Source organism: Microtus oregoni, unplaced genomic scaffold (genome assembly GCF_018167655.1).
Source record: "Microtus oregoni isolate MIOR12 unplaced genomic scaffold, Mior012 000040F_ref0000088, whole genome shotgun sequence".
NCBI classification, from domain to species: Eukaryota; Metazoa; Chordata; class Mammalia; order Rodentia; family Cricetidae; genus Microtus; species Microtus oregoni.
The window spans coordinates 10,641,429-10,665,219 of NW_024543207.1; the positions used below are offsets into that span (position 1 = coordinate 10,641,429).

The 23,791-nt window shown below is 39.5% G+C and overlaps 1 long non-coding RNA gene across 2 annotated transcripts in view; it reads right to left on the reverse strand.

Annotated features, from left to right (window-relative positions):
- LOC121433715 overlaps positions 1–18,233 on the reverse strand; it is a 50,544-nt gene extending 32,311 nt beyond the window's left edge. For both annotated transcript variants that reach the window (XR_005972351.1, XR_005972350.1), the window contains exon 1: positions 17,942–18,233. This is a non-coding gene — a long non-coding RNA (uncharacterized LOC121433715). The remainder of the gene's footprint in view (positions 1–17,941) is intronic.
- Between the last annotated feature and the right edge of the window lie 5,558 nt (positions 18,234–23,791).

The window sequence follows — 23,791 nt, forward strand, 5'->3', positions numbered from 1 at the left end:
CACTTTTTCCAGCAAGGCTGCACCTTCGCCAGATTCCATAAAACTCCCTAAACAGCACTGCCATCTGCAAGCCAGTTTTTTGACTATCTCACAGTTTTGATTTATCAAGAACTCTGAGGCCCTAATTATTTCTAAGCTTTCAATGAAAGGAACCTTACAATGACTTATTCTACTGATTTTAATGCAAAAAATAAATAAATAAGTGGTAGACTATGAAATGTGAAGATCAAAAGAGCTGAGAAATACATTGGAAGAAAAAAACTTTCAAATTAGTTATTTCTGAATGATGAATCGATATTATATCCAACACTGATCTGTATTTTTTGAAGGTAGTCAAAGTGAACAAAACACTAGGCCTTCAGAGATGTGAAGAAAATATTAGGCATACCTAGAATTCATATAGGAAAAAATAATATGTGTCTTACTTATGTATACATTCAATCATTTGATTTATATGATTTTTGCAATTGACTGAACTTACTGGTGTTAATGAGATAAAATTTATGGAGCTTACTAAAGTTAATAAATCTCTTAATTTCATAACTTTAGACTTTATTCTGCTTGTTATAGTTTTAAATTGGCCATGTATTTTTGTTTTAAAAAGCCATCCATCAACTCAATTTAGAACAAATATTCTCATTTTTAATATCATATTAGTCATGAATTAGCAAATTATGTAAAACAATTTTGTCACCAAGGAAATAGCATCGATTCATCAAAATGTATGACTGCTAATTTGGACTAAGTGCTGCCATGAGAGCCTATAGAGGTGATGGTGTTGAAAGTCTGGACTCCCATAGAAATTGCTAGCTTTATGACAGAAAGCATGAATAGATTTTAGCAGGACTTGTTTGAACACAGATGACATGGGAATTATGACCCGGGTGGAGGAATCCAATCCTCTCAATTCAGTGTTGTACCAACCTTTCACTGGTCCTTGACTGATATGTTATTGAACAGATATTAAAATCTATATCTGCCAGAAAGGTAAATAGTGCTACCTAACTTCATTTTTAATGCTTCACTAGGTCTCTTTTATTGTGTGCACAATAGGTTTTGTACTGAATAGATATATTTTACCCCATCCATAAGGGAAGCAAATGACTAAAAAGAAACGATACTCCTTTTATGCATATGAATAGAAGGTTTTATTACGTTAAGCATTGGTGAGGCTACAAAAATCAACCGTTGCTCTATTTAAATATTAGAGAGATGGCACAAAGCCCATCGGTCTAGTGCATAGCTCAGGTGCAAAAACTTGCAGCAGGAATAGCTGGCACATTTCCAAAAGGACACGAATAACCCCATTTATGTATTCATAAAAGGTTTCTAAAAACGATGCTTCAAAGCAGTCACAAAGAGGCATGTTGTATGATTTGTGGATAAATGGCTCATTATCAGAATAAGAGTCGCCCAAATCCCATCCCCTTAGGAATTAGGGATATCACAAAGTGTGATTTGTCTTGCCCTTGTGCCATCTGGTTTCTTCCCAGCTCAAGCTCTAATCCTGCCATGAGATGTTAATTACACATCTCCACAGCATCGCTGTTCGACAAAGCTAATATTAGACCTCATTAAACAACTAATCAAGAAATCACCAAATTTGTAAGTGATGGAATTCAGCAGCAAGTGGTTAGGCGGTTACTGGGCGGTCAGCCTCCTCCATGATGATTCCTCGCCAGGATTGCTTCCATCTCCTGACTCCACCATATTGTAGAGTGTCTGAAATTTCTGTTTGAAATCTGGCTGAGCCACTGGAGGAAGTGCTCAGAAGGAACTTGCAATACTATTGTGAGCAAGGGCAGGAGATGGGACACATCACTTCTGCATTCACCCCACTGACAGAGTGAAGGATGACACAGATGTCAAGGAAGCCAGTGCTTCCTTAAAAAATTCACAAAAATAATGCACATTTATTTTCTCACATTGGAAGTCTACACAGGTTTTGTGGGACAATCTTTTTGTATGCTGTGAAGATGTGTTTCTGCCTTAGGTGTCTTCTGATTGATTTAATAAAGAACTGAATGACCAGCTAGGCATCAGTAAATAGGCAGGACTTCCAGGGAAAGAGAGGAATTCTGGGAGTATCTCTAAGTCATGTGGGATTTTGCCAGCCAGAAACAGAGAGAGCTGGACACACAAAATGAAGGAGAGGTAAAGAGTCATGTGGCAGAACATAGATTAATAGAAACAGGTTAGTTTACATTTTAAGAGCTTGTTGAGAACAAACTTAAGCTAAGGTCAAGCTTTCACAATTAACAGTAAGTTTCCATGTCATAATTTGGATGCTGGTGGTCCAAAAAAAGTCTGATTGCACACAGATAGCACACAGGGCTAATCTGGGTTCTCTGTTCACGGTTTCTCATAGCTGGAATTAAGGGTTGGGCCTGACTCTCTTTTTAGGAAGAAACTCCCCAATTAAAAGAGTCTATTTAGAAGTTTACTCAGGTGTGCCGGAAGTCATTTCCTATTGCTGTGTTGGTAAGGATCCTGACTTTTCCCTCGATGTCATCTGGAGTCAAATTCTAGGTTACTGAAGTTATCCCCCCATCAGAGAGACTTTCTTCTATATCTTACCAAAGAATTCTTTGCAATATGGTTGTTTATTTCAGAAAGTTAACAATATAAAAATGATTTGTTTCTCTCTATGTCCCTCTTTGTAAGTCTTTTCCCGTCCCCCTTCTCTGAAAACCAATACCAGAACACTAGAAAGATTCTCAAATGATCAGCAGGAAAGTGATAACCTCAGACCTGAAGACAGAAACCAAGGAAACAAATGGATAAATTCAAGCTTCATTTAAGAGGAAAATGTTATCTGATTTAGTAATTAGGAGTCTTAAGTGAGAAGTCTAAGTGGTGCATGCCTTTAATCCCAGCACTAGAGAGGCAGAGGCAGGCAGATCGCTTTGAGTTCGGGGCCAGCCTGGTCTACAGAACAAGTTCCAGGACTGGCTCCATAGTTAATGAGAAACCCTGTCTTGAAATAAAACACAAAATAAAATTAAAAAAAAGCAAAAAACAAAACAACAACAACAAAAAGAAGTCTAAGTGAAAGAGGCAAAATTATTACAACTTGCCACCATTATTTAAACTACGTCACTGGAAGTCTTTCTTCCTTTGTTATTTTCCCCATGACATCATTCTAAAGCCATCTTCACATAGTATGCTGTTGTAAAGTTTTCCCTTCAGACACCTGGGTTCACTGTACATTAATCACATAGTATTGGATCTTATGTGCTCCAATGTGTCATGATCTTCGCTCCAAAATGATAAATTTATTTAAATTTACTAAATTTAAAGCCAAGGACTTCTCCTGTTAAAGAATATGTAATTTCTGTAACAGTCAGAGTGCTGCTTATATGCTGGCAGTTTATACTTAATAAAATAATGCATGTGTGTGCACATGCTAAGATTCCAGGACTTTCATAGCTGCTTGAGTTTCTATAATTGACAACTACAAATAAAATTTCAGGAGAAATTAAGACTGTTGTTCTTACAATTTCATCTCCATGGCTTTTAGTTGTCCACTCAAATTTTAGACCATGATTCATTAACTTTAGTGTTTATTTATACTATAATGCATTTTAAAAAGTGTCTTCATTTAACTCATCCAACATAGAATGGGGTTTCCTTTAGACCTACCAGCAATACCATGAAAGGAGACAGTGCTGCTTGCTAAATATGGCCAAGAAGCCAGTAGGCCCCTGAGTGCTCAAGGTCTGCTTTGCAATGAAGAGCAGCAATGAAGGTACTCAAAGGAATTCGTGTCAGTGAGGGAGAAAGGTTGCTTATAACTGAGTGTCAATCACAGATTTTTCCAGTACAAAACACTGTGTCTGCTTAGTTATCCAAGGTCCCAAAGTAACCAGAGCTCTTTGCACATAGTCCAGAGGACACCAGAGACGTTCAAAACATCATCATAAACCCCCACATCGCAGGTGATGTTCATGTTACTTTGTGAGAACTCATCTTGAGAATTACATGTATTAGCAATGCATTTTCAACTCTACTGCTTCTGTCTAAATGCTAAGAGTCACTCACAGGCTCATGTGTTTTAGAACCTGGTTCCTAGTAGATGATTCTCTTTGTGGAAATTTCAGACGTTTAGGAACAGAAGGGCATGGGATGGGCTTTCAATGTTGTAGAAAGGTTCCACTTTCAGTCTTAGTGTGTGCGTGTTCTAATTTTTAAATTAGCTTTTAGGTTAGTGTTTACTGTGGTCACCTACAGTAATGACATCTTCATTACACTTTGTTCTCTCTCATTTGCCTCCTCTACTACCTTCCCCTGTGTACCTGGGCTCTGCCTCTGATGATTCTTTTCCTTTCTTCTCCCGAGCTTGTCCTACCTTCACCCTCCTTGTCACATGCAATATATTACCCTCTCTGTTTTCCACTTCTCTTGGGGTCTCTTCCTCCTCTCTCTTCATGCCTTTTGCTTTCTGATCTATTGAGATATAATAACCTGACCCATCAGTTTCAGCCGGCACAGACTCAGTTCTGGCCACCATGTATTTCTGGCCATGGTGGTTAAACCATGAGTCAAAATAAACCTTCCCTCTTATGTTTCTTCTGTCAGACATTTTGTGAAACTAATAAGATAAGCCAATAAGATATTTATGTTTTAAAAGCATTTTTATTAATTTTAACATATACCAGAAATCCAAAAGCAATATCACAAGTATTCCACGAAACTAAGAGTGGTAAAATCCTTAGGGAAGCAGTAAGAGACAGTATTGGACTGGGTGACGCAGTGCTACGCAGGCCTGTGCTTTTCAGCCAACTCCACTGGAATTGCTTAAAAAAAGAAAGCTCTGAACAGAAGTCTCAAATTTGAATCTGTATGTTTGGAATGGGACTGACCATCATCACTGCCATTGTCACCATCATCTCTATAAAAGAATCTCGGGGCTTTGCAATGAATAAGTGGTGAAGTCTGAGAACCCCTAACATAGACCAGAGATCTGAATGCATGGGAAAAAGTGACATTTTAGTCAAAAGCAAATGTTTTTCTCATCTATTTTAGATCTTTCCTAAGTAATAGACTTATTGTTGACTGGGTTTCCTGAATTATTATCTTCAGATTTTATCAATAATTCCTGAATCCCCATCAATTTACAACTGTTACTGACCTCAAGACAGAAAATTATTACAAGTATAAATATTTCAAATGATGCTGTACTTCTCTCCGTGTGTAAAGAGAATGATAAATCCAATTTCCTTTATTCCTCCTTTTTTGATTACTCACAGTCCTGAATTTCAATATAAATAAATCTCTTAAAGCACTAATAACCAACCTCTTCCCAGGGCTCAGGGCTCAGCACAAAAGAAGGGACAATAATATTTTAAGAACCAAACGCAATGGTTCACTACAAGGGAAAAGTATCCTTTTGACTTTGCAAGGCACTTGTACATATGAAGTCAACTTGCAGCAGCTGTGACAGCATGCACAAGACCCATGCATGCTCAAGCCAGAGACAATTTCAGCATGGAGATGGGAGGTAGGTGTGAATTTATAGCTGCTGGGAGGGAGAATATATTTTCTTTAAGGGTGTGGCCCATGTTACTACCCTGTTTGTACCCAATGAAGGCTGCACATCCCAGTCCATGGGCAGAATCCACTGTACTTGATATTCCTGTTATTTGTGCTTGTTTTTTAAAAGGACACAAAGTTGAGTTGGTTGGGATGAAGGATGGATCTTGAAGGAGTTGGGAGAGGGTAAATATGAGCAAATACATTGTACAAGATTCTCAAAGAGATAATAAAAATGGGAAATAAAAAGATTTTTTGGGTCCAGTCTATTTGGTGTTCTGTAAGCTTCTTGTACTTTCATAGAGATATCCTTCTTTAGGTTGGGAAAGTTTTCATCTATGTTTCTCCTGAATATATTTTCTGTGCCTTTGAGCTGGAGTTCTTCTCCTTCTTCTATCTCTGTTACTCTTAGCTTTGGTCTTTTCATGGTATCCCAGATTTCCCAGATGTTTACGTTATAAAACAAAATAATTTGTTGGATTTAATATTTTCTTTGACTGAGGAATCTATTTCCTTTATAGTAACTTCAACCCCTGAGATTCTCCCGTCCATCTCTTCTATTCTGTTAGTTATGCTTACTTACTTCTGTAGTTCCCATTCATTTACCCAGATTTTCCATATCCAGAATTCCTTTGGTTCATGCTCTCTTTATTGCCTCTCTTAAGTCTTGAGCTGTTTGAATTGTTTGCTTCCTGTTTGATTGACTTTTCTTGATTTTCTTGGGTTTCTTTGAGAAAATTATTTATTTTGCTTGTCTTTTCCTAGATTTCTTTAATGGACATTTTCATTTCCTCCTTAAAGGTCTCCATCATCCTCATAAAGTTACAGTTGAAATCATTTTCTCTGCTTCCTCTGGATTAGGATGATCAAGTCTTCCTGTTGTATGACCTCTGGGTTCTGGTGTTACCATGTTGCTTTTTAGGTTGTGGAACAAATTCTTGCTCTGGCACCTACCCATATCTTCCTCCAAATTGTTCTGGCAGTGTCTTTGCCTCTTGGTCCAATCCTTGCCGTGGCTGTGTCTTTAGGAACTGTTCTTGTTCTGCTCTGTATTGTCACTGTCTGTGTCTCAGGGAGCTACTGAGGTCTTTCATGCCCTGCTCTGTAGTCAGAATTCTGAGTATTTTAAATGCCGCCATAGAACCTTCATCCAGTTTCTGATGGAAACAGAGGCAGAGACCCGTAGCAGAACATTGGGTTGAGCTCCCAAAGTCCAACTGAAGAGTAGGAGGAGGAAGACTATGAGAAAAGAAGTTATGACCATGATGGGGACACCCACTGAAACAGTTTACCTGATCTAATTGGAGCTCACCAACTCCAGCCAGACAGAAATAACCCAACAGCATAGGACCAAACTAGACCCTCTGAATGTGGGTAACAGTTGTATGGCTTGCACAGTGGCAGGGCTACTGGCAGTATACCAGGATTTATTCCTACTGCCTGTACTGGCTTTTGGGGAATTCTTTTTGGATGGATACCTTGCTCAGTCTAGATATAGTAGCAAGGACCTTGGACCTTCCCCAAAGCAATGTGCCTTACACACTCTGAGGGGTGGATGGGGAGTGGGGTGGTAGGCAAGGTGGAGGGAATGGGAGGAAGGGAGAGAGAGGGAACTGGGATTGGTATGGAAAGTAAAAAAAAAAGATTGTTTTATTTTTAAAATAAAATTAAAGAGATTCATAATTCAAGTTCAAAATCAATGGCGAAGCCATGCAGAGGTCATTGTATCCCTTCTCTTTTGGAAATGGTTCTAGGTTGCTTATGAGTTCAGTGTGTAGACCCAACTTATTGTAATTGTCCAAGGGTAGGTGGGGATATGCTATGAAGTGGTGCTTTGTATAAGGTTGACTCCTAATGCATAAAGAATCTAAAACTTCCAAAAGCAAACAATCTGCATCAGAGTATTGTGACAATGAGGCCAAATAACCAAATCTTTTCCAAGATAAAAGCCATGAGGACATCTTGGTTCACTAGAGGCAGAAGCATCTCAAACAGTGCTAAATTCATTAAAGGCGAGACAGACTTATGCAATGAAGAATCTCAGGCCAGGTTGGCCACTGGGATTTAGCAGGTTGTTTGGGAAAGTTTCAAGGTGTTTTTAAGAATAAAAGTAGCCTGAATTAATGTGGTGGCAATAAAATAAGCAAAAGCTTAGGATTTTTTATTATCCCTTTGATATATCTGCTTTCCTCCTTCGAAGCATGAGTCATACTTAAAAGTTAATTCATTCAGTAGCTTTTGGATCCGAAATAAATCTTCCAACAAAATGAGAGTGTGGGGAATACTGAGATCATTTACAAAGCCTCGGTGACCTGAAATAACTCACATTAGTGAAAAAATGAGAAAGAATTAGTGTGAAAGCATTGTATGATTAAATCTCTTATACAGGAGTAGATTGAGGGATTCCAGATGTCTGCAGCCACAGAAAACAAGAGGTGGAACTGTGAAATCAACACTCTTCGAATATCCTCAATCGTCCACTGAGATATAACATGGCCCTGATTGATCCACAGAAGATGAAAAAGGGATATTGTTCATGCCATATAGGAAGTGTGACAGGTCATCAAATGGACTCCCCCAAAATAAACCTCTACATATGGCACAGCCTTTGGAGACTAGGAGCTAAGAACTGAATCTGTCACACACATGTCTAGGAAGTTTTCCCTCAAGCTGGTTTGAATTGCTGTCACTACCACTTAGGGTAGCAGTTCTCAATCTGAGTGTTGTGACCCCTTTGGGGTTCACATATTAAATATTCTGCATATCAGATATTTGCATTATGATTTTTAATAATAGCAAAATTACAGGTATTAAATAGCAATGAATTATTTTTATGGCTGAGGGCCACCACAACATGAGGAACTGTATTAAAGTGTCATAGCATTAGAAAAAGTGAGAACCACTTTGGGTCTTCTGTGTTTTTCTTCTGGCTTAAAAATGTTGTCTATTCAGTTCTAGAAAAATATAAATAATTTGACTATTGAAGATATAAAGGCAGTACAAAGGTAAGTGATGTTTTATATTTGAAAAAAAATAGAATTCAAAGAATCAGTCTCAGGACAAGGGTAGAAGAAAAAAGCAGTTTTGGGAGAAAACTTCTTATTTGCTAAGAGTTGGTAGTCAACATCGTGAAAGTATCTATGTAACCCAAAGAACTCCATCCCTCAGTGGTAACTAGGGGACTAGTATCAGTCCTCTGCAGAGAAACACCTACCTTTGTTTCAATTCTAAAGGAGTTCCATTTGGAGAGATGACAGATCGGGGACATCAGCACCAGCGAAATCTCAAATTCCTTAGCAACTTCAGCACCAGTGCTCAACACCCAGACATAACCTGAAGACTCAGACGGCAGTGAACCTGATCGCTTATCCAATCAGCAAACCTTCTATAAACTTTATGAAACACAGAATGGAGAGATGTCTCAGCAGAAAAGTACATGTGCTGTTCTTGCAGACAATTGCAATCCAGGTCCTGGAACTCATGTTTGATACCTCCGGCCTCTGAGGGCTTCTGCTTTTGCTCCGACACAAATACACACATGCCCATGATTAAAAATGATAAAATACATCTTTAGAAGAATCATAAACTTTATGAAAACTACTGCTGATGAAATACTTGTAAAGAAAGAGTCTACCAGAAGTTTGGCAACATACATCAAAATGTTCATGTTCCTGCCTTTAATCAGAGCCCATTACTGAAAATGCAACCAAAAAAAAAAAAACATTTGTAGAAATGTACTTATACACCTTTGTATCATGTTAAAAACTAGAAATGTCTCAAGGCCAATCAGGAAATGATGTGCTATATAACTTGCAGAAGAGCCAACGGATTCTCAATAACCATGACAGCACATGCTAGTAATCACAAGTTACTATGTACACGGAGGGATGTAGATTACAGCTTTACACAGAACTTAAAATGTTTTCATAAAATCATGTTAGTAAGTGCTGGAAAATTACAACCTTTCTGCTTCCTTTTCCAGAGTCCCCTGATCCTTGAGGGGAGGACTTTGGTAATGACAGCCCGTTTAGGACTCAGTTCTCCAGCTTGCCTCGCACTCTCTGCCCATTGCCAGATGTGCATCTCTGAGCTAATTTCCATCTATTGTATGAAGGAACTTCTCTGTTGAGGACTGAGTGGGAGACACTGATCTTTGGGTACAGCAATATGGCGTCTGGGTCATTGTGTTGCTATGTCCCTTTAGCAGAATAATGGTAATAGGCTTTGCCCTCAGCCCAGGACCTAGTCTCAGGTTCTTGGCCATGAATTTCTCTGGTAAAACAAGGTCCAAACATTGGGGTCATGACTAGGTCAGCCCTTCATAAGCTTAGTTGACAGCAGATAATAAAAGGCTGTATTAAGACTGGAGTATAACTCTGGGAGCATACGTGAGGCCTGTGTTTGGCCCTTAGAACTTAAAAAAAAAAAAGAAGAAATGATTGAAGAATGACCCTTGTGAGACCAGTTTAGTAGTGTCAGGTGTGGAGTACATCCCAAAAAAGTGGTTGGTTGTTCCCATAACAATTTTATATGTCAGCGACAGTGCATGACTCCAAGGAGACAGTGTCTTCCAGACACAGCAGGGCTGATACATCTCTGACTCTTTTGCATACTTGTATGACCCTGTTCCTCCTACTGGCTTGCCTCATCTAGACTTGATGTGGTGGTATAATTGTAGTTTGTTATGCCGTGTTTGGTGACTATCTCTGGGAGGCCTGCTCTTGTCTAAGGGAAGGCAGAGAGGGGTGGATCTGGTGGGGAGGGGAGGTAAGGGAACTGCTGTCGGGATATAACAATTTAGAGATTAATCTTAAAGAATGGCCAAACAGATAGGCTTACTTAACCACTGGGAAATTGTGAGTGTGCAGCGCCCTCTTGCAATCTGAACTCACACTGGCTCGTTTCTCAGTTCCCTGAAAGGAGTTGGTTTCCATATTGAAGTGGCTTGCTGCCACTGTGTCCCCACTTCCTGTTTCCAAGTCTGAGCTACTATCCAAGTCATTTTTAGGTGACATTAGTTTCGTCAGCCATAAGCTATCTGGTGTCACTTTCGTGATACAGCCTGTGATAGACGTCATGTAACTTGATTGTCCAGATAAACTGGTACCTGTAAGCAATTACATTTGAATAGACCAGGTGTTTTTCCAAAGAACATACAATGTAAGCATCCTCTGCCTGAGAATTTCTCTGGTAAAACAAGGTCCAAACATTGGGGTCATGACTAGGTCAACCCTTCATAAGCTTAGTTGACAGCAGATAATAAAAGGCTGTATTAAGACTGGAGTATAACTCTGGGAGCATACGTGAGGCCTGTGTTTGGCCCTTAGAACTTAAAAAAAAAAGAAGAAATGATTGAAGAATGACCCTTGTGAGACCAGTAGTTGGATAGAGAAAGAATTTGAATGAATTAAAACCACATGGGAAAAGTTCAGGTTCAAATTAGCTAATCAATGTAACAGGAAGAAAAAGGAAAGACAGGAGTGAGATGAAATGAGATGATCATTAGAAAGGCACGTTGTTCACACATTCAGAGACAGAGTGACAGAGGAAGAGCAGACAGGAGCCATGGGCTTAAGGGGACAATGGGCAGCAATACAAGGTGTCCAGGATAAACTCTGTTGAGCTTGAGTAGGTGTGCAGAATTTCTGTGGGAAGATATGTAGTAGCATTTCATTTGTATTTTAATAAATAAAATGTGCCTGAAGATGAGAGAGTAAAACAGTCCAACTGCTCAGCCTTACAGACCAGGCAGTGGTAACACACACCTTTAATCCCAGCAGCCATACTAATTTGCCATAGAAAGGGCAATGCATGCCTTTAATCGCAGTGGTGCGCACCTTTAATCCCAGTCCCGGAGAGGATTGTAAAACGGGAGGGGACAGCTCTCACTCTCAGTCTCATTCTGAGATTCCTGGAGACAGGATTGTCACTTTGGACTGAGATCGAGGTAAGAACCAGTGGTTGGCTCTTTTGTTTTTCGGGTCTTCAGGTTGAACCCCAATATCAGACCCTGAGTTTTTAATTAATCGTGCATCAAGCACACCTGTATTTTCTTCAGTTTCTGAGTTCATCAGACTCTGACGGCTCAAACTCTAAGGACAGTCTCTCTTGCAGCTCTTTAGGCCTGGAATTTCAGGCAAGAGGAGCTGCATATTCATCTCTAAGAACCCAGCACATAGCAGAGTACCTAGAGCAAGCATAAACAGCAATGCTTGCTAGAAGTACATTAAATGAAAGAGTGAAATAGAACATCCTTTGGAGTACAAAAGTAGTATTTAAATCTCATCTGTGGGCTGGAGATGTAGGTTAGCCAGTAGATTGCTTGGCTACCCTGCATAAAGCTCTGGATCTAATCCTCAGGCTCCATAAAACAAGGTGTGACATCACCCTCCACCACAAAACAATTTGAGGACCAGAACAGACTATATGAAACTCTGTTGCAAGTACATACATACATACATACATACATACATACATATTTACATGCATACATATATATACATACATACATACATACATACCCAAATAAATGAAACCATAATCTAGATAAGTAAAAGAAAGTGATAGAAAAAATACATTAAAGTTGTTTCTAGGAACACAAATAGAATACTTGCTTGTAACATTTTTTTCAGATTAAAAATAATTGCCATATTCTTCTGAATGACTTGCAAACATTGAAATGATTGTGAAGAAAAAGCAAATCTGCCTTGCCTGTCCCTCTGCCCTAGGGGAGTAACTTGTGCTGCCCCTGCATTGGAACCGCTCTCCTGGGACTTGTCAAGCTTTAGCTACAGTCAGAATCCCATTTCTTTTACACTAAAAATCTGTGTGCTGTTTTATTGAACAAGAAGAACTGTGTGTTTTTAAAACTGTCTAAGCAGGATGTCACCAGATAAGACTGAACCATTTACTTAAAAATAGAAATAGTGTCTTTGAAAATTCAAAATCCAGGACTAAAATCCACAGAAAATCAGAGGAAATCTAATTGAAGGAACATGTGACAGGAGCTAAATCACCTGTCTTGTTTCTCACAGGGACATGGCAACCCTATAACATTGTAGATTATATCAGATTATATGTTCCTCAGGATTGCAAACAACGGTGTTGTGGCTGCAGGAGTCGGAAGTTCAATGTTAACCCTTTACTCTAGGAAGGCAATAAAAACAAGCACTAGAAATATTGCTATGTGTGGTGAAGTATCTCCATTATGAATAAACTCAAAACTTTCACTGTATCATGACTTTGGAAAACCTGAATTTGCATTCTCTTGTTAATAAAACACTAATTAATCAGAAAGCCTCTGAGAGCTAAAGTTCAGTTTTGGGATTCTGTCAAGGATTATTTTCTTCCCAATAATTTTCATTTTATTTCAGAATTTCATAAGATGTATAGCATAGTTAAGACATTGCTTTTTAGAATAAGCTAGATCTTGATGTAAATACAAATCCTACTTTCTTTGGCCTTAGGTCATTCAATTAAGAAGCAAGATAAAAAGGTTTGTCCCATATATGTGCTAAGGACCATACAAAATGTCTGAATAGAGCCAGGAGGTGGTGGCACACTCCTGTAATCCCAGCACTCGGGAGGCAGAGGCAGGTGGATCTCTGCGATCACCACCATCCTGATCTACAAAGTGAGTTCCAGGACAGTCAGAGCTATCCAGAGAATTCTGTCTCAGAAAAAGCAAAATGCCTGAAGTAGGGTAATAAAATTTTACTTACTCGAAAGTCCTTCTAAAGATGATTAAATCCATAAATATTTAGTAAAGGTAGGGCGTATACAAAGGAGGGATGGAACAATAACATCTCTGCAATATAAAAAGAGAAAAAACTCAAATTCTGGGTTTTGTGAGCCCCTTAGAAGTCATGTCACGCATGGATCCTGCAGGTGCTACTATAGTGGGAAGTCACCTGCTTCAGCTCCTTAGTCCTTGGACGTTCAAAAAGTAGATTTATGATTTGATAAATCTGATTTTAAATAAGATCCACTTGTCCTTTCTTGTTTTACTGTCCCTACAGAGCGAGAGAAGCCTGGTAGAGATGAATACATGTGGACTTTTTATGAAGGAGACTTTCATAGGCTGCCCCTTGCACTAGACTCAACAAGCCTGTGTTTTTACATATGCTTCAATAAACTCTGCTTTGCCAATATTTTCAATTTGGAAAGAATCTGAGGTTGAAAGACATTTTTCGTTATTATATGCATTTCTCCATTTAGCTGTCATGTACCTTTAAGATTTACACTCCAGTTTCCCCTTGAAACTGGGAAATGCAGTCTTGAATATACATATATGGTAAGAGCAATTACTGCTCACATTCTCTTGACCAGAAAATGGAGGAAAGAAGGAAAGGGAAAATTAAAAAAAAGAAAGAAAGAAATGTTCTCATATTCTTGCCCAGAGGAGCACTAATGGGTTATGAACCCTTTCAGAGTCATAGAACAGAGAGAAAAATGGTTGCCTTGGTAACAAGACAAGGCCAGTCAGGTGCACACACTCTCCCAAGAGCTTCTAATTTATTCAGCAAATGGAAGCTAGAACAGGTGGCTAACCTAGATGATGCCAAAAACCTTTAGCTCTGTAATGCTGGCATCCTCCACATTCATTTGAATACCAGCTATCATTCCTTTCCTTTACACTGGAAGAGTTAACGTGTCAGTGTGGCTCTGCATGTCTTAGGACACGAGAAAGCTGTCTGCGTTTGTCATTGTCAAACCACATAATATAGTGTCTGCGATTTCACAAAATGACGATACAACAGCTTCGTGTCACCAGTTACTTTGAAAGTGAAATTCATTGCAAGCCCGATTATAACCATGCAGCACTGGTCTTCCAGTAAATCAGATATCACAGTGAATTTTAAAAGGAAGAGGGAGTTTATTGCTGGCTTTCACAATGCTTGCTTTAAATGACCAACAGCCTCAGAAATTCTAATTCCATAAAGCGATCGGCAAGCACATGAGTGAAACCAATTTTGGATTATCATAAGAAATAGGAGGAATCATATCAGGCTACTTAAAGTCAAAGTTATTTATTATAGAATTAAAAATCATCGTTAATTGTCATATAGAAGACGTGTCTGAAAAGCTAGCAATACCTGCTGAAAACACAGCACACTTTCAAGCGTGTGTTTCAATTTTCTTTTCCAGCCTCTTGTCTAAGCTCCCCCCGGAATATCCAGAGCTTTGGACAGCAGGATCCCAGTGCATCCCGCTCCTCACACCTCTGCCCTATGCTGCTCCCTCTGTTGTAAGATGCGCTTCCAACACTGCATTCCATGCTCAGTCCTTATTCCCTCTCAAGGCAACACGCAAACATTTCTCTCTTCCTAAACCCTTTCTTCCTTGACTCGTGAGGAAGAGTGGCTTGGAAGATAAGCGACTCCCCATGTGACCCTCTACAGGTGACTCCATTCCTGGCTTCCATATGAACATTTTCTTCAGATTGGGTCTCTCAGACCTTCAGATCTTAGCTGGATGGATTGTATACATTCATTTCTCATGCCCAGCGCGTTTCCTCAAAAATAGTGATAATTTCAAGGATTTTTAATGTTTATCATAATTAACTTGGAGATTTACATAAAACTGAACCCAAGAAATAATGTAATCCCTTATTTTATATGAGAAAAATAAATGTCAAATGTGTCATTTGGTCACAGATCTTGTAAAGATACCAGAAACTTCTTTGATTCTTTTTTTACGACCAAGTTATGATCACCATAACTTTTTTCGGTATCACAACTGCATTTAACTTCATTGCTAATTGTTTGATTTTATAACGTAATGTTCTGCTCTCAACAATCTCTAGTAAATTGTTTCTATGTGTATGTGCACAGCTTCAGTTAGGAATGTTCTCAACTAAACAACACCACTCACTGTCATTTAGAGCGTCTTAATGAACACGGGATAATTTCAGGACATATATCTGTGAAAATAGCATATCACATCTAATAAATGTGTACAATTATTCTATATGTGTAAAGAAATCAATGAAGTCTTACAATGTCCAACAACTATCTTCCATGAAGAACTAAGAGAGAAGGATACCCTACAATTATGTCAAGAATGCCTTTTACCATCCTAACATCAGACGATGCAAAATTTCCCATACGAAACCTGGCAAGTTTATACTCATGCCTGATCATCTCTGTCTAAAACATACAGATACTCCCACTTGCTAGGGAACATGAGAGCTTAGGTTGTCAATTATTTTACCTAGGCTGATAATAGATTGCAGGTACTATGGTATAAACTGAAAATAGTATGTATTTATTTGAAAATAAATAAATATGCACATACATGATAGATAAATTATAGATATATAGAGAGATAAAGTATATATAGTTTGATGACATATAGATAGTCCATAGACATATGGATATATATATTGAAAAGATAAATAAAGGGATATTAGATGGATGGCCGAAAGATGATAAATGGTAAATGATGATAGATAAATAGAGGATAGATAAATGATAGATTAGATAGATGATGATAATAGGTAGGTAATAAATTGTTGAATCTAGATGATGTAGATAGATATGATATGATATCTATATGATAATGATAAATGAATAACAGATAAAACAGAAATCATGAAATAAGCTCACAAAAGAGGTAAAGATTGTTCTACTATAGTATTATAATGAAATGAGAGTCATTACGTGAAGCTGTATGAATTCTACCAAGTTCCTTCCATGGTGGACAGTTGATGGACAGAAAGCACATCTTTATTTTTACAGTGCCACTACTGCCCAGAGCAGACACAGTTCTTAGAAATCTCAGTAAACGTTAGAAACCAGTATAATTTTCCTAAGAGCAAGTCAAGATAAATGCTAAGAAAAACTCCTAAGATCTCTTACCACTCTGAAGGCACAAAGTTTAAAATCCTGCACACTGGGACCAGAGTAAACCTTTCTGAACATCCTTCTTAAAATAGAATTTGAAGGATTATGCTATTGCATAGTCTGTGTTGTTTACCTTCAAAAAATCTTCCAGGCACTCTGACACCACTTGCCATTATTAGCATTGCTTAATTTCCTTCAGGTAAGTACGCAACATGAAAGCAAGGAGGACCGTATGGTTGCCATGGGATCAGGGCAGCAGCTTCTATTTCTGGGACCTCTTTGCCCCTCTTCCTCCCAGGCTTTCAGTACCTTGTAAACTACATGGAGGGGCAGGCTGCTGTCTTGTTTGCTATATATCAGTTTGTAATGGTGACTTGTGTAAAAATATGCATTCAACAAACACTGGATGCCTAGGTATGTAAGATTTCATCTATTGTAGAGCAGTCAGCCTTTAGGCAAATTTGTGTGCACTGAGTGAAAATCAATGACATCTGTCAAACTTCCACAACATGTTACACATAATATCTTCTCTCAATAAAACAGATTAGACTACGGAAATCTTGGGAGTAGGACTATATGGATAGCTTCTGTGTCTACCACCAAGCCCAGAGCCTGACTGGTAAAATGATTTCACATATAGTTATTATCAAAATAAGAACAACCAATGCTTTGGTTTGAATATTTGAAATATAACAGAATTGACTTGTTTCCTATGGATAGTCACTCCCTGGACTTCATCCTAAGGACACAGCTCTAGTTCAAGATCATTCAGTTTTCCAAGCAGAAGGCCAGTGGAAATCCGAGAAGAAATTCACACAATGAAAGCCAAGCTGGGCACACACTGGCACATTCAACATGTACTTTCATGTCACAGAATCAGCCTTTTCTCAGATCCCTCTGTGCTGGTAAAATAAATTCTTCTCAAAGAGGATAAAAGGATTCTCCTCAGGGCCCTCATGGATTTGTTGCCCCTAAGAAGTAGAATAATATAATCTTTTGAAGAATAGGATTCTATAAAATCACGTTTCTTTTAAATTTTTATCTATATGATCCAAATACTGTTTTTAAGCCCTAAACAAGAAGATAATGTGATTGCTATGCCTGAAGAGCTGAAACTCCAACTTACGAAAAGGAATAGGTTTTAATACTCGGATCACATGTAAAACACAGCTCACTGTCAACACCCTGGGAGGCATTTTACAGTGGAGGCTCAGGTAAGGCTAATAAGAATCTTTGACACCTCAGCCTTGGATTCATAAAAGCTCCTTTAGTGCAGGCTCTTATTCAACTGTATTTTCTCTGTCTCGCATGAGGCTTAGCCAGGACAGCGTGAGCCACGCTGCTGCCCTGTGGGTTTCAATGCACACACTGTTCTTGATGTTGGTAAAGCCGCAGTAGTGCAGGCTTCTCTCCCGCAAGCACAGCCCAAACACTTTCCGTTCGGGCTGTTTATTACATTGAATGAAAAGGAAGCATAAAAGAAAGTCAAAGCGACAGCAAACAAACAAGCAGACAGAAATAAGTCAGCGAGAAAGCAGCAGGCTGACACGCTAATTGAACATTACCTTTTCCTCATAGTGAGGGGCATGCATCACGGTCATTTCTGTCTTTCCTCACAGTGCTGATTTCAAACCCCCAGCTGAGAAGGCAGCTGTGCAGAGCGGGGAACTGGTGCGCACAGCGGGAGTGCTGCATCCTAATGCTACTCCCAGAAACTCCGCTTTATTTCGGTTGCAGTGTTGTCGTGAACAATGCCAGACACGTGCAAGGATGTCCTCTTTCCCCAGAGGTGGAACAAAGATCGTAAGGGTGGGTTTTCTAAAGCCTTCAAAAGCCCGCACCACCTCACTTCTATTGTTAGCGTCAATATAGCCTCCAAAGGGAAGGGATTGGCTGCTTTTCAGGATGTTTGAAATTCGGGAAAGCTCTCATTAATTATATCTTAACAGGATGGATAACGGCAAAACAGACGTGAAAGTTGAAGCATATGGGAGGAGTGTTGCTTGCTTCTCTCCTCCCAGTGCCAGAGAAAGGAAAACAGAATAAAGACAAAGGAACGAAAGAAAGCGCCATATAGTTGCGCTCCGCTGTTTTCTGTCTTTCCTACATTGTAGCCCTGAAACGCTTTTCATGAGGAAAAGCAGAAACTGTATTTTTATATGTGTGACGAATATAGCAAGGCAAAATCAAATGAGACTAAAGTAATGGTGCATTTTTTTTTAAAGCCCTTGAGTATAGAATTACTTTCCATTATCCTGTACTGACAGGAAAAATGCCTCGTGGAGTTCTCTGGAAGAGACATGAAAAATAATTACAGGGGAAGTAGTAAGCAACATAATGGCTTCCGTCGCTAGCTGCATGGCCTATGATGCTACAGGACTGTCACAAAGGAGTCAGTGATGCTATAGTAGTGGGGATTCTGATGAGGCTGAGACTTAGGAAGCATAGAAGATGCAATTGTTTATATTTCTGAAAAGATAAAATGTTAATATGCATCCCTAACATGAAATTCCATTTATACATATATAAATACATATATGTATGTTGGTATCTGTTTTAAGGACATTTGCTTTTAATATTCGAAATCACATTTAATTGCTTTGAACAACTTTATATATCTATTTTATGCTAAGTAATTGAGTTCTTTACCACAAAGGTACATTCAGGCATAAACATCAGTATAAAAACATTTGATAAGCAAGTTTAATTCCAAGGCATTTTGAGGATGTCTTGCTTTTTCATGTTCGCTTAATTATAGAAGTTATTTTAACATGGAGTTAAAATGCTAAAATTCATAAGTTCTGTTTAAATATGGACTGCATCATCTAAGATATATGAGCACAAGCATAGTACCCAGAAAATTCTATCACGATAACTCTAAACAAGATCACATATAACAACAAAGGGGATGTAAATATCACTGGCACATCTTCATTCAGGGAATCTTCCTGCTCCCTACGAGAACGAGAACATGCCTCCCACAAAGGCTCTCCTTCATACCTCTCCGGAAGAAAAGAGAAGAGAAAGCAGAATAAAAAGTGACCCAATTCCTACTTTATGGATGTGAAAGGTTCAGGATGCTGTAAAATCACGCCAGTCCTGTGTGCCAGCAACTGCACTGCCCCGCCAGCCCACAGGCAGAAAAGTGTGGCTGACGGAGGAGGCCCCTTCAGGAGGAAGCAGTACTGAAAGTAGCTGAATCAAGGTGAGTGGGGACCATCCCAACAAACAAAAAAAACTATATGTGTGTATACATACATACATATATATTTCTTTCACATATACATATGTGTGTGTGAAAGAAAGAAAAAAGAAATTTTCCTTCTTTCTTCATCAAATAAATATTCCAACCAAAAATATTGGAGGAAATAGAAGAGTTACAAATAACTACTGTGTGGCAACAAATTGTCCATTAATTTACCTGAAACAGAGCACAGCTATGCCGTTTTGGAAGCTCAATGTGCTAATTTTGTTGAGTCTTGCAGCCCAAAACTGTTTTCTCAGATACCTGTACTAATTTTTCTTACTTGCCTCCTCACAGTATCCGTTTTGTGGTATCTACCAATAGGAAGAATTTCCCCTGAATAAATCAAAGATTTGTACAAAAATAAAATTCCTTCCCTAAAATAGCATCCACTTTTAATAGTGATGCTGTTGAAGTCTAATAAAATATTCTACTTAATCTAGAAAGTGAATAAGATAATTCTTAAAATCTGAATGCTACAATCTGTTTTGCTAATATTTTAGAACTTTGTTTTGCATCACCCTCCAAAATAATTTCAGATAGCCATGAAGTCATGTCAGCGCCTCTAAGCTGAGCAGTAGAATTGGACATGGACAGTGGCAAAGACAGCTGGAAATGGGGGAGCACAGGCACAAAGGAAAAGACTTGATCTCATGAACCGCATACAATTTTAATGCGCTAATGGTTATTTTTCATTTTTAATTGACACATGTTTGCACATCATTAGCAGAGAAAGGCAGTGTGATGCGCATGTGTGATTTAATGATCCAATCCATCTCGTCAAGCACAGAACCTACACGAGGACAGTGCTGGAACCCTCTTCTTCTAGCTATTTAGACGTGTCTAAGAAGCTTAAGTAAGACTACAATTGATCTCTTCTGTAGGACACGGGGACCAGGTCCCCCTGTCTAACTGTGACCCCTATTCCCCAGGCTCTCTGCTTACACCCTCCTTCCTACCTCTTCCTAGGCTCCATTGGGAACTCCACTCCACTCTCTCAATTTATTAATTGAGTCTATGGTTTTAGTTTGCACAACTGATCAAGAAGCTACTAGAGTTTTAGGCTGGACTATAAATTTTCCACTTAAAACTTGAAAAGCTAACACAGATTGAATGATAAATATGTGACTTCTGTTAGGTAATTTGCAATGAAAAGAGCAGAAACTTCAAAAAAAAAGCAAAGATAATCTAAATAGACATAGGAAAAAGAAACATCAGCTTTCTAAATAAGCATCCAAACTCAATTCAGTTAAAAGTCCCACTTTTATTTATTAATTAATTTTTAAATATGCAGTTGTGCAATAATCACATTACTGTCAATAGGTCAAAAATTGGTATATGATATTTGACAGGAAAATATAGAACACACACACCCAAAGGGATTACTCATTTGATATTGAAGTCTTTTATGACTGTTCTTTACAAAAAAGTTGTATTTTAATAGTGCTTAATACAGAATATCAACACTAGAAAAGTCAAAATAAGAACTAAATGTCCAATAAAACAAATCATTAAAATCAAAATGAAATTTGGCCCTGACAGTGTGCAGAAAGAGAGAAACTGTGATTATTGCCACAACTCCATGATTTGTGGCTAGGTCCATAGCAATACACAGGCAAAGACACTTTGGTCCACTTGATCTGGATCTTAGAAATTAGAGAAGGCACGGGAAAAGCAAGAAGACCCAACTGAAACTAAGCATTGTGTTTTAGTTGGTGACCTAAGAGGCAATGTATATTTTTTATAGAATTGTTTATATATGCATAGTCACCAGATAAATTTTCTAAAGCAATTTTAGTTGGGAGGCAATCACTCCAAGTAATTTCATGATTTACAAATTGTATCAGGCTCCCTGAGGCAAATCTTCATTCCTATGGTAACAAATGGCCACTTGCCAGAGTATCATTCTCGAGGCAAAGAGTTAGCTGAAAAGCTCAAAGGAGAATCAGCTGTTGCCATCCAGTTCCCCAAGAACACGTGACAAGGCTATCCCTGTAGGACCAAAAATGGGGGGGGGGGGGATTTGATGAGACACTGCTATACCTCTGCCTACTCAGAGGGGAGAATTTGGCTAACAACGCAAAAATTAGAAGGCAATAAGTCTTTGAATTTTACTATCTGCAGAGTAAAGAAGATCAGTCGTATTTTGACGGGGAAAACTTTTGTCAAGTTCCAAAGGTATAAAAATACAAAGTGCAGGGAAGGATACATTTCAGACTTTATATTGGGCTTGGAAGGGATGCAGGCAAAGTTCCATATGGCACGCAAACGGAGACCATGCCAATAGAGGCAGAATGACTGTGAGGATGTGTGAACTTGGTTCATACATATGGGGAACATTAGCACAGAGAACAAAAAAAGAAAGTATCTGGACAACAAATGAGCCATGTTTGTATAGTGGAGACTCCAGTGGAAGGAAGAGTTTTTGCCATGGTATTAAAGGGAAGCCAAATTCCAGATGGATACCTTCAGCCTCTATCGGATTTCAATTTTCCCTTCTGAGATCATGATCATGTGCTTCTTTCTTTGAACAATCACTTCCCTCTTTTCTGCTCTATTAGCAAAAATGTGTGCAACAGTCTTCTTTCTCTTGTACACACACCTAGGAGACACCAGGAGTTGAGAGCAAACTGCTGGTTTCACCCTCTTCTACTCTGTAAAGTCACACCAGTTTCTTCTGTTAATGATTGGCAAGTGGGCTAATTCAGAGGCAGGTGAATTAATTCATTCAGGTGATTCAAATAAGAACTGCAGTTCCTCATGAACCTAACATAAAGATGCAAGACATGACTACGCTCATTGCACTGTGCAACCAGGAAAAGGTGCATGGCCTACCTCACTCAGATCTGTTGGTAGGCCACAACTCCTGACTCAGTCCGTTGTCAGATGAACTACTGTAAAACCAATGACAACACAAAATCTATTTCTAGTTTCTTCCAATACGACTACATTTGCCGGTTCCCTAACAGCCAGGGCTGCACAATGAGTCTCTGTCTCAAAAACAAATGAACACCAAACCAAGAAAGGAAGGAAGCATGACTTGACAGTGCAGCAGCCCAGAGTGTAGAACATCTTTACTTAGTTACTCCTCTAGTTGCTGGCCAAATACCTGACAGAAAGCAACACAGATAGGAAAGGTTTGCGTCAACTCAGGGTCGAAGATAATTCTCCTGGAGGGGAAGCATGGAGGTAGGAGCGTGAGGATGCAGGCACACTGTGTCAGGAGTGCAGGAGGCTGGCACACTGTGTCAGGAGTGCAGGAGGCTGGCACACTGTGTCAGGAGTGTGAGAAGGCTGGCACATTGTGTCAGGAGTGTGAGGATGCAGGCACACTGTGTCAGGAGTGTGAGGATGCAGGCACACTGTGTCAGGAGTGTGAGGATGCAGGCACACTGTGTCAGGAGTGCAGGAGGCTGGCACACTGTGTCAGGAGTGCAGGAGGCTGGCACACTGTGTCAGGAGTGTGAGGAGGCTGGCACACTGTGTCAGGAGTGTGAGGATGCAGGCACACTGTGTCAGGAGTGCAGGAGGCTGGCACACTGTGTCAGGAATGTGAGGAGGCTGGCACACTGTGTCAGGAGTGTGAGGATGCTGGCACACTGTGTCAGGAGTGTGAGGAGGCTGGCACACTGTGTCAGGAGTGCAGGAGGCTGGCACACTGTGTCAGGAGTGTGAGGATGCAGGCACACTGTGTCAGGAGTGTGAGGATGCAGGCACACTGTGTCAGGAGTGCAGGAGGCTGGCACACTGTGTCAGGAGTATGAGGAGGCTGGCACATTGTGTCAGGAGTGTGAGGATGCAGGCACACTGTGTCAGGAGTGCAGGAGGCTGGCACATTGTGTCAGGAGTGCAGGAGGCTGGCACACTGTGTCAGGAGTGCAGGAGGCTGGCACACTGTGTCAGGAGTGTGAGGAGGCTGGCACACTGTGTCAGGAGTGTGAGAAGGCAGGCACACTGTGTCAGGAGTGCAGGAGGCTGGCACACTGTGTCAGGGGTGCAGGAGGCTGGCACACTGTGTCAGGGTGCAGGAGGCTGGACAGAGGAGTGCATTTGCTCACTTAAATTTCTCCATTTAATTCAGTAGGGATGGTACTAAAAGACTGAGTTGTGTTGATTTTTCCCTCCTCAGTTTAACCTTTCTCATCCTGCTTCCTCTCCTTTTGGATGATGA